Genomic DNA, 11310 nt, shown 5'->3' on the forward strand with positions numbered 1-11310 from the left:
GATGGACTTGTTGCTAAAAGAATCTAACTGTCGCTAACAGTAATGTTAGATGTCGTTAGCTAGTTAGCTCAACTTAGCCCTGGGGTGCCAGGAGCCAAAACCAGCAATCAAACGCCTCTGTACTTTATTTCCTGTCCTCAGTCTGCATCAGATGCTGCATTCAGTCCCGGTCTGGTGGTGCTGTTTACTGGGAGCTCTCAGTCCAACAGAGTCAGCTAATGGGTCCGCTCCAGCTGCTTGACTAGGGGGATGTAACAAGTCCCTCTCTAGCTGCCTGTTTTTACAGGAAATAAGTAAATATGCGGAAGCAAACAGCTCTCTGATTGACATTTCATGTGGGCTTTCATGGAAGCTCGCCACGTCTGATAAAAATCCAGTGATTGTTAATTTTAGCCGACAAAATCAGCTAAAAATTAGGAGCTGCTGATGTTTATATTGGTCTGAAATCAAGGACACACTGTTACAATGTTAAAATTACTTTAGATTTTGTGGTAAACCTGCGACTATTATCACTGTAAACTGCATTTTTGACATCCCAATTGACCTTTCGTCAGCCGCACAACGCCTAAAGTGACAGGAGCAAATCATGGTTTATATTTCTGGACCTTTGAAGGACTTTACCAAAGTCAAAAAATACCTTCAGCCAGTGTGGACTCTCTAAAGGGAAACATTTTACTCTGTATAGTCTCACTGAGTGGGGATGGGAGGCTCAAAATGACCTTTTTGTTGCCCCATTTTGTGATTTAAGACAATAACAGCGGTGTACTTGTACACTTAGTGCAGCTTCAACCATAACTTTTGGTTGGATTTGGTCATAAACACAACATTGAGTGTAAAAACCTTCAATAAATCAAGGATCGGAGGTAGTTAAAACCTGACTGTGGATGTTGAGTCAACATGTTCGTATGAAGATAAAATAAGAATGTTTTTGTCCATTCGAGGCTTCCATGGGTCTCTTTAATATTTCAGTGGAGTGAGAGCGAGCTTTTTTCCTGCTCTTTTCTCTCTGATGTTTCCAGACCCTATAAAAGGTTTTTGATAAATCCAAGCTCACATATGTCACTCAGTGTCTTTGTCTTCCTTGAGGAACTTTTTTTATTTAATATTCGTCATATAGAGTTGTCCTGTGATGGATCTGCTCCAACAGCATTAAGAGGAACTATCATGGTGTTACTCTTTATGCGCTATTTAATTATTCAAAAACTGGCACAAAATAACTTGAAGCAGCACATTGCTATACATACCAAATATAGATGTTACACAACATGGTCGAATGTTTGTGGACGCCTGAACTTTACAGCCACGGGTGATTGTTGAATGTCATCACAAACTCATAAATTGCTGCTATAATTTTTTCCACAAAAAACCTGCTTAAAAAACATCCAAACATGCGTCGCAAGTTGTTAGAAAAGCTGCCATGAAATCAGACATTTAATAGACCAGAACAATCCCAAAATAAACCTACAAAATCCTGGAGGGAACTGATTATTGTTCAAATATCATTGTGTGCTGTTGGATTAAGATCTCCCTTAATTGGAGCTGAGGGGCCGCGGCCAAACCATGAAAAACAACCCCAGAACAAAAGTACACAAAGTACTGTTATTGTATGTGTCCATATACTTTTGGCCCACAATGTAGTTCTGTCAGAAGTTTTTAGTTTTTACTTTATTGTCCAGAATATGGAAATTTGGCATTTAGCATTAAAATCACTACAAGACATCAAAATATGGCATCAACAAACATGAGTTTTAAAAGACATTAATACAGATGTACAGAAGATTACTTAGATTGAGACTTCTTTTTACTATTTCCTACAATATAAAAGGTTATAAAGTCTAGATTTTGTATTACTAGCAGTACTGAGCAGAACAGCAATAATAAAAAAATTTAAAGGTAAAACTAACAAAATAAAAACTAAACAAATTTGGTTGTATCTTTATCTGTGTGCCTGCCTTTATATTCAGTCACTCAAACTGGAAACAAAACCTTTAACATAGTAATTCTTCCTGATATTTCTGAGCATGATTTGTAAAGTAAAATAGTTGTGATTTTAAATTGTTCTCTTTATTCTCTATTATTCCATCCTCTACAACAATGCACAGAAAATATTACACATCACTGTCAAAAAATGCTGTTTCATCTCTGGTATTATGTGTGAAATGGGTGATTTTGCATGTTAAAACTCTGTTCATCAGGTGAATTTATCACATGTAAAAACACCCAAAAACCCACATTTTTATATGTAAATAAATCACATGAATTGCTGTTCTACATAAACTCACATGGTAGTTATTATGGTAGTTTCAAATGTAGTGACCAGCTGGACGTCTTAATTTCCCATCTTTTCATTAACCGCTGAGGTGTTTGGGAGGAGGGGTTCACACATGCTTGAGATATTCCCGCCCTGCAGATCAGACCACATGTCCAGTTTTCATCCACTCACATCTGCCACTTATTTATTTATTTTTATTTTGAACCGTGTCCCACATGGAGGCGATCCTAGTGTCCCGGGGGCCTTTAAACACTCCATGCCTCCTTGTCATGCACGTTCCCTCCATGCAGCGCCTCCCCATATACCCCTACTAACTACTCACTGACTCAGCATGCATGTGAAAGGCAGAGGGACGGGAAGGGGGCAGGGCTAGGTTGGCTGAGTGTGAGCATTGCTGCCGGGGAGGGAGAGAGGGAGGGAGAAGGCAGGCTGTGCTGGTCGGACAGGTCTGCACTGCTCTGCCTCAGAGAAGGAGGGAAGATGAGAGGGAAGGAAGAAGGAATAACAGAGAGGATGAGACAAGATAAACCATGTGGGAGGTGTAAATCCTGTATGGATGAAGCGGCTGTGAGAGGAGGAGAGGTGAGTGTGAGATTGAGATGAGAGGAGGAGATGAAAGATTTTGTGTATGTGTTGGTGTGTCTATAGTACAAATGTAGCTGCTGGTGTCTCTGGCTTGTGCTGACAGCCTGGGGTCGATCCTGATAAACAGCCGCTGAGGTAGCTGGCAGGTTTTGCACGACGATACAGATGATCCACATGTGCGTGTCACACTGAGACTTATGAACCGATGACTAATGGGCAGAAAGAAGTGGGACTCTCTTCGGTATATTGTGTGTGTTTGTGTGGGTGGGTGAGATAGTGAGTGTGAAGGCATGAATGAGAACATGTGTGAGGGTGTGTGAAATGAAGGACTGCATATTTCTGTATAATGAATGCATGTGAGCATGTCAGTACATGCAATACCACACTGTTATCTATGCCAATAATGAGCTGCTGCTGGCTAATAGTTGTTATTGAATTTCAGTAAATATATTGTGATGTGATCAGTCTGGAAATGTATCTGGTTCAAATGACAACAAACTTTAAAGCTGCAGTAGGTAACTTATCAAAAAAAACTTTTTGTCATATTTGCTAAAACCTTCACTAAATCCTGACAGTAGAACATGAGACAGATAATCTGAAAAGCTCAGCTTCCTCTGGCTCCTCCTGGTGGTCTTGATGGGATTTACAAGAATCCACCGGACCTGAACGATCAGAGCCGAGAAAGACGCTTCAGGTTGGAAGTGTCAAGTGTGACATCACCCATCGGTTTGTGGAGAACCGTTTTGAAGCCTCGAGTTTATTCCAGATAAACAGTAAAATATGTTTGTGAACAGATTTGAGGAGAGAAATAGTCAATGCAGTAAGTTCAAAAGTTTTTTTAGTTAGAATAACTGATCTCATCACAGTCACTGTAAAACCAGATAAGTTAATTTAACTCAAAATTGTTGAAACCAATTACATTGAACATTTCATGTAAAACTAACTTTATTTTGTAAGTTATAAAAACATTCTTGATCAAGCAGCTTCAGTATTTTTAAGTGACACTAACTTTATTTTGTAATTTTTATTTGTGAAACAAAATCTCTAAAAAGTACTTAATCAGGAAAGTTTCTGTAACTCACAAAATTGAGTTTGTGCTGCTTAAAATGTTCAATGTGATCAGTTTCAATAATTCTTTTGGGTTAAAATTATTATATTGTATCATGACAGCGTTACCTTTAGGCAGATGCAGGTGTCCTTATTGATGGTACTGATGTTGACTGCAAGCTCTTCCTCACAGCTTGACCCCCTTTTTGACATTTAACCAAATTTATTTTAGGCTTTGGAAATAAAAACCACACGATGAGGACGCTGAGTATCACTGCCATAAATCAGCAGGCACATCTTTTGACCATCCTGAAAGTGTAGATGGTGACATTAATGTACTGTAGGCGCGCCACAGCCGAAGCATTAGAGCGGACAGATGATTTTTCTCTGAGCTGTGTTTGGTGCGCTGAAGGGTCACTCATCAAAGGGAAGAAACAGTCATTAGTTACAACCCTATTTTGTCGATAGCCACCAGTTTGGAGCCCCATTAGAGGAGTCTTTTGGCAGGATTGGATAACATGGTTGACTAATTCTCCGCTTGAACTCTAAGATAAAAAGTTAGTCATCTTGTTTTTTTGTGTCAAAGTTATCTTTGGCTTTATCTCTCCGGTGTGGCGTTGGAAGACAGAATAAGAGCTATTTTGTCTGCATCAGTGTCACTGTGCCACTGTCCTCTCTAAAGTCTTACACATTAACCCGTTCAGCAGAACATGACCCCACAGTGGAGATAATAGGGCGAGCGAGGTCACCCACTGGGAAAAAGTAGTTTCTGTTTCTGTTTCTGTCACTTTCTGTGAGACTATAAAGACATTGCTGGTTGGGAATCGTTACATCATATTACAGGAAAATGGTTGATTTAGGGTTTTCCTGTGTTTGTCATATCTCAGTGAGCCTCTTTTTTAATCATACAGATGGCAGCTCAGAGACGTAAAGGTCGTAAAGGTGGGGCCAAAGATAGTTGATTGTCTCATTTCTGTCAAATATTGAGGCTGTTCGTTATGGTTGCGAGCCACACAACACAACAGGGTATTAAACAGTTCATTTAACCATTAGCAGCACGGCTCTAGAGATGGCAATGAGTCTGTCTGTCTGTCCACCACTTTGGTCTGGACTGAACTATCTCTACAACTGTTGTGCCATGAAATGTTGTTCAGACATCTGTGGTTTCTTGACGATGAATCCCAATGAGTTTAGAGGAGCTGCTAAACACAACTGGCATATAAAATAACATAAAGTAGTTTATTTATTCACATTATACACTGCAAAAAAACAGCCTTTCTAGGAACCAACCAAGTATTCTTAAATATAATCAAAATTTCTTGTGTTGTGTAAATAAATCTGTGACTTTATCTTAAATGAAGGCTCCAGAAACATTCACAACAACTAAACAGCTGCTTCATTTCAACACTGGGACAAGACGACTTTCTCTTAAACTGAGAAGTTGTACAAGTGGTCTTACTCTTAAAATAATAATAAAATAATGTTCCTCTGCTGGGATATTATGTAAACCATTGTTGTTACTGGTTAAAATGAGCTCAATATTAGGGCCTTTCACGTTTTTTGCAAAGTTCGCAGCCACCATAGTTTATCTGACACACTTAACATCCTCTTCTCATTCCCAGGTCTTCAAATACAGGCGCGAGCAGTGTTCAGTTAGTTGCAATCTGCAACTTTCCCACTGGATGCTGCTAAATCCTACACACTGGTCCTTTAAATAGCCCAAAACCAGCTAAAAATAGACTCCCGGGAAGAAAAAAAAGGGACACAGCGTCCAGTAGTGAGACTCAGGCTGCATCTTATTTAATTAATTTAAATAATTTATACTGGTTTTTTTATGCTGCCTGGAGGCTTTTTGCCTGAAAATCCAGCGTCTTCTTATTTCCGTGTCATCTTGTGCACGCAGAGCAGCAACTATAAACCTTTGGAGGTAATAACAAACCCTGTGCACGGAGAAAGCAATGACAGGTGGACAGACCGGATGAACACCTACAGTATGACACATCAGAAACAACACGTTGAATAAGCACGTACGTAAGATATGACGAGTTTGACGAGCAGCTGAGCTTGTTGGTTTGAATATCAGAGATTTCTATGGATAATACAGTTTATTCTGCTGTTAAAGTTTCAGGTTGTTTATTGTACGTTAATGCAGCGTCTCGACTGAAGAATCCCGTGGGCATGTAAGGTAGTTAGTGGAGGAGGCAGCGAGGTCATGGCCAATGTGCTGCTGATTGAATGCCTCTCCCTTCTTCTCTCCCCCAATAAACCTCTCTGCATCTTTCTTCTCACACTCACACACACGTATATACACACTTTTTTGTGCCTCTGCATGAGTCAGAGGACCCATCTCTTTTGTCTGACTGTGTCTTTGAAGGCAGAAAAGGAGAAGCTGAAGGCAGCCTTGTATCAAATGCAAACAAAGTCATGTTTTTTAGACAGTGCTGACACTCGCCGCTTTAATTCCAGTTCATCCTCTTTAGCTGCCTCTCGGTTAATTACGATGCAGAGCTGTGGAAGTTCATCGAGCTTGAGCGGTGTATTCTGGGTGTGACAGTGAGCCCTCAGCCATTTCTTGGGAATTTGCACTAGTAGGCAGCTGTGCCAAATACAGTATGATGTAACCTAATATTACATGTAGAGGAATCAATACCGCTTTGATCAGTGTGAGTGGATGATCGGGGGGGTTGGGGGGCTGCGCTGTGATTGTGCCTGAATATCTGCTTCCTATTTCATTCAAACCTTTCTAATCTCTCGAGGCTTTAATGTGTTACTACCTGTCATGTTGCTGAAATCATAGCTGCAAGTGCACCACGCCAGCAACAAGCAAACTGAGAGCTAATATTAGCATGAGCCCCCGCCTCACCCCCATCGTATCCAGGGAGCTAATATTAGAGCTGCACATGCTGTTTGGGGTTTAATTACCTGTGTGATTTGACGCATAAACCCTCAGCCAAGGAGTTGATCCATCTGTGTGTGTGTGTGTGTGTGTCCTTCTGTGAGCATTGTGACCCATTAGGACAACAGGAGGATGAGTCATCAACACTGAGCAGCTGTGGCTTTTTAAAAAAATTTTACCGAGGTATGTCGAGAGGTGAAGCTTAAGTTTACATTTTGTCCTTCAGCACTCCCGTTCAGTTTTTATCCCGACATGTTTTGTCTAAAAAGTGACCAGTTTTTTCACAGGGTGTAAAAACTGTTAACATTGTAGCTCTCCTCGAAGGCCACACAGCTTATTTTCTTTTCTTTTTTTAAACTTTTAATCTGCAACTTTATCACCAGCTCTGACATGTTTCAGTGTCTCTCAAATGGGGGTACACATGCCCCTAGGGGTAGTTTGGAGTACTGTAAGGGGATATGTGATCATTCATTTTAAAATGCTCATTTAAAAGAATATGAGCCATGCATAATTCTTAAAATTATTATACTGTAGTTCAACAAGTCCATCAGGAAACTCCATAAATCACTTCAGTACCGCTGTCGTCCAACTGTCCTCTGTCTGTCTCAGAGGTTGTGTTCACTGGGAGGCTGCTGAGCCCCTAACTGCAGCTACATCTGCAGTTTTTTGCATTTTTCTCCCAGTTTCTACTCCATGCTATTGGAGGTGAGCTGTATTCAGTTGGTTGCAATATCCAACTGAATTTCTAGATACCACTAAATCCTACACACTGGTTCTTTAAACTATCTGCAGGGTGAGATGCCACTAAAATTTAGGCTGTATTCACACATCTACTCCCATTTGTTTGAATGTGGGATGCCGAAACAAAACACAGCAAACCTGCTACAAAATGTTGAAAAGGAATCAACTTTTAGAGAAACACAACCCGACGTTGGTGGATGAGAAAGAGAGAGCAGAGGTGGTAGAGCGAGATAGAGAGTGAATGAAGAGAGGGAGCAGTGGTAGTGAGAAATAAAAAGTTATTTTCTGAATAAACACACCTCCGCACAATCACACTGTGATTTAACTGACCCTTTAAACAGTCTCTTTGCACTTTCTCGATGCAGTAGAAAAGGTGTTATTTTACATCTGCAGTTGTGTGCTTCTAACATGGACCTTCCTGTAACTCTACACTCCCAGCACTCTGGCCGGCTGCCAGCAGAGCTTTCTCCTTCACATACATGACTCTCTCATCCTGCCTTCTTCCTCTCTCACCGCCCATCTCCCTGTTTCCTGCTCGCCATCCATCTCTTGTGCTCTTTCTCTCACCCGTCTTTATCTCGCCTGCTCCCATCAAAATCTGTCTCAGATGATGAATCAATGGATCGAAGGGGCACGAATGAAGCTGAGGCTCATCTCGGCTCTTTCCAGAATCGATACCGGCCAACGTTGTCAAACAGGCTTCCTCTTTCGGTGGCGACGAGGATGACAAATGATATCTAAGAATAATCCCTGTGGATCTGTCCCTCCGTCCCTCCACCCAGGGGCGGATGTAGACGGGCGCCATCGGTTGGCAGCTGCCACCCATAAACCCAACTGCTGCCAAATTTAACACATTAATTTAGATTAATTTTATTTAAAAAAAACAATTTAACCTTTAAAAGCCTTTAAAAAGGAAAAAAAAGGAAATTAACACCTTTTATTTAATTATGTGGCCACATTATCAAGGAATCAAGGAAATGTATTCATCATTATGTAACACAGGGCTGTAAGTTTGTAGTTCCTTCATGCTACACACATAGAAACAATTCATAGAATAACAAAGGATATATGAATAAATCATTATATATATATAGTTATTTATATACTTATACACTGGAAATAATTCTACAGTGCTTCTTTTGAATTTGTGTCTGGGGAATGTAAACACAGCAACATTAACAGCAACAATAAGCTAATATGGTTTCATTGTCACCTAAAGTCACCTAAGTTTAGTGAAAATAATGTATTTAGAAAACTGTAATATTACATTTTTATTCTGTATGTGCTTGTTCCAACATTTAACGGAAAATTATATGTATTTTGCATCATTTCTTACATTTCCCCCACAGTTCAAACTATATTTGATATTTCTGAAACGTTTAGATCTTGTTTAGAATTTTAAACGGTTTTCTGTGGGTTCGCACGGTGTTTGTCTACACAACCTACAGCCGTGGATCAATCGTATGATCCAGCAGGGTCTAAGAGGTTAAAGTCTCCATGACACTCTCTTTAATATATCTCTGGATCCGCCCCTGCCTCCACCAGCTCTGTCTCATTTATGGGGAGTGCCACGCCCACCTCAGTGCAGCCTCATGCATTTTTAAAAGCAGGATTTTTTTCCCATTTGAAGATCCACTAACTTTACTTTCAAACAGCTCCTGACAACCACTGGTGGAGCTGCCTTTAGTGGTGTACATGGAGGAAATAGATTCATTTAAAAACATATAATACTTTTAAAATAGGCTACTAAAAAATTAGAATGACAACACTTAAACTATAATATAAATATACGTTTTGTGTCTCCTGTAATATTTTATTTCAGCCTACTACATAGTCATAGTCACATGTGTGGCGCACACATACATCCATGGTTAGTAGTGGGCTGAAATGTGATTGTAAGATAGTCAGTGGAGCTAAAATTAATTGTTCAGAAACACTGCAGTCGTGGCTTCAAACTGGAACTATTCTGAAGGGAAGTGTGGATCAGGAGGACCCCCTTTCCCACCAAATTAGCTCTGGTTCTTAAACTGGTCTCGTTCAGGATTCAACAACAGTCGACAGTAAATAATCTCCTCCTGTGTGAACTGTCTGAACAGGGTCGGCCTGCGCTTCTGTATCTTATTTTTTGGCTTATTTTTCTGGCCCGGGGGGTTCAAGTCCAGCATGGATCACGTGGCAGCCCATTACTCTCTATATCTATAATCTGCTGAGTGGCTTCATCCCTTAAACCATCTCTATCACATTCGTGATGCAGCCCAAGGAGCCACGTCGTCTTCCTCACACCTTTATAAACAATGGGACCCTGTGGAGTCTCCAACAACTGGACAAAGGCCCATTTTTGTGAATGGTGTAGCTGTGGGAACAGTAGCTCCGAGGTGTGAGAATGACAAATGATAGAGTGTGACAAATGGAGAGGCAGTAAAAGTTGTTTGCTAATTAGAGACATTTTTATTGCATTTTTATTCTCTTACCAGCATAGTAAAAAAAATAATTAGATAAGAGCCAGTAGTGGATGTAAGGGTCAAAACTGCAGCAAACAGCCGAACAAATGTCGCTGCGACTCCACGCAGAGAGGCTGGGTGAAAAAATTAAGAGCCAGGAGGAGAATTTGTTAGGCTGAAAAGATTGGCGAGATTGAGTTCAGTCTCTTTGAAGCGAGGGCAGAAACATCAGTTGGGGTCAAGGAGGGAAAGTTGCTCGCCTTGCGTGCCAAGTCCCTCACAAGTTCTCTTTGTTCTGTCAACTTTAATTTTCGACACACACGTTCTCTCCCACTGCTACCATAAGGCAACTCCAATCTGTCGCTGCTGGCAGCAGTCTGGAGTTCACCATCCTCGTTTGAGTGACTTTTTTCTCTTCCACACAAGTGTTCTGTTGTCTGTGGCTTTATTGGCGTGGAAAGTCGTTCTGCATGAACGCTAAACAGAAGGGTGACAATTGGAAAGAATTCAGCTCGGTTGGGTTGAGTAACCGCCGAGGGATTTAGCTCAACAAAGAGAAAAAAGTGGCTCGAGCACAGGATTTAAACGTGGTATAATGAAGACATTTCTGCGATGAGAGTTTGGTGTTTGGTGCGTGATGTGGTTGAGAACCTGAGGTGCACCTAGATCTGATGTTTGACTTGTCAGTGAACCTCTGAGGTTTTGACAGATGTGGGTTGAGAGAGGCAGGAGAGGAGCTGGTACCGTTTTTAACACAGTAAAGTCTTCAGTATCTCTGCTGCATCAACGTCACAGCGATTCCTAAAATAAGATCGGATCGGATCAGGCTAATCTGATTTTCCATGATTCATTTGAGAACTGTGTATTCTCTCACAATCACGTACTCAATCCCTTTAATAGATTGATAATAGATTAATAAGATTGACTGAATCCTGAGCGTTCAATTGTTTTATTCAGAATTTAGATAAAGCTCTGTCACTGGGTCTTATCAATGGTGAGTCAGAGGGGAGGAGGTGAGGGATAATTTCCTGCTTCCTCTCCCAGCAGGATGAGCTCTCTCTGACTCCAAGTAAGGGCTACACACCTCACAGTGCAACGTATATCCCACTGAGGACGATACATACAGGAGATTCAAAGTATGCATATTTGAACAGTTGCTAAAACAAGACCTAAATGCACATATGACTCCATGTATTTATATTGTCTGCAATACAAACCCTAACTACAATATCTGCACAGCAAATAGTTGACAGAACTGTCTTGTGTTTTAAACCTGCAGTCTATGTAACGGCCAGCAGGGCGCAGCTCCATTGGCTGCAATACAAACT

At 40.8% G+C, this 11310-nt stretch overlaps 1 protein-coding gene and 1 long non-coding RNA gene across 2 annotated transcripts in view; one reads left to right on the plus strand and one right to left on the minus strand.

Annotated features, from left to right (window-relative positions):
* Nucleotides 1–4148, minus strand: part of LOC118331915 — a 10154-nt gene extending 6006 nt beyond the window's left edge. The window contains exons 1-2 of the long non-coding RNA XR_004796905.1: nucleotides 4034–4148; nucleotides 2283–2404 (exon numbers count right to left, since the gene is read on the minus strand). This is a non-coding gene — a long non-coding RNA (uncharacterized LOC118331915). The remainder of the gene's footprint in view (nucleotides 1–2282; nucleotides 2405–4033) is intronic.
* LOC118331906 overlaps nucleotides 2662–11310 on the plus strand; it is a 64921-nt gene continuing 56272 nt past the window's right edge. The window contains exon 1 of the mRNA XM_035667007.1: nucleotides 2662–2854. The gene's annotated coding sequence lies outside the window, so the exon portion shown is untranslated. The remainder of the gene's footprint in view (nucleotides 2855–11310) is intronic.

Source organism: Morone saxatilis, unplaced genomic scaffold (genome assembly GCF_004916995.1).
Source record: "Morone saxatilis isolate NCDOM2014 unplaced genomic scaffold, NCSU_SB_2.0 Contig1, whole genome shotgun sequence".
NCBI lineage: Eukaryota > Metazoa > Chordata > Actinopteri > Moronidae > Morone > Morone saxatilis.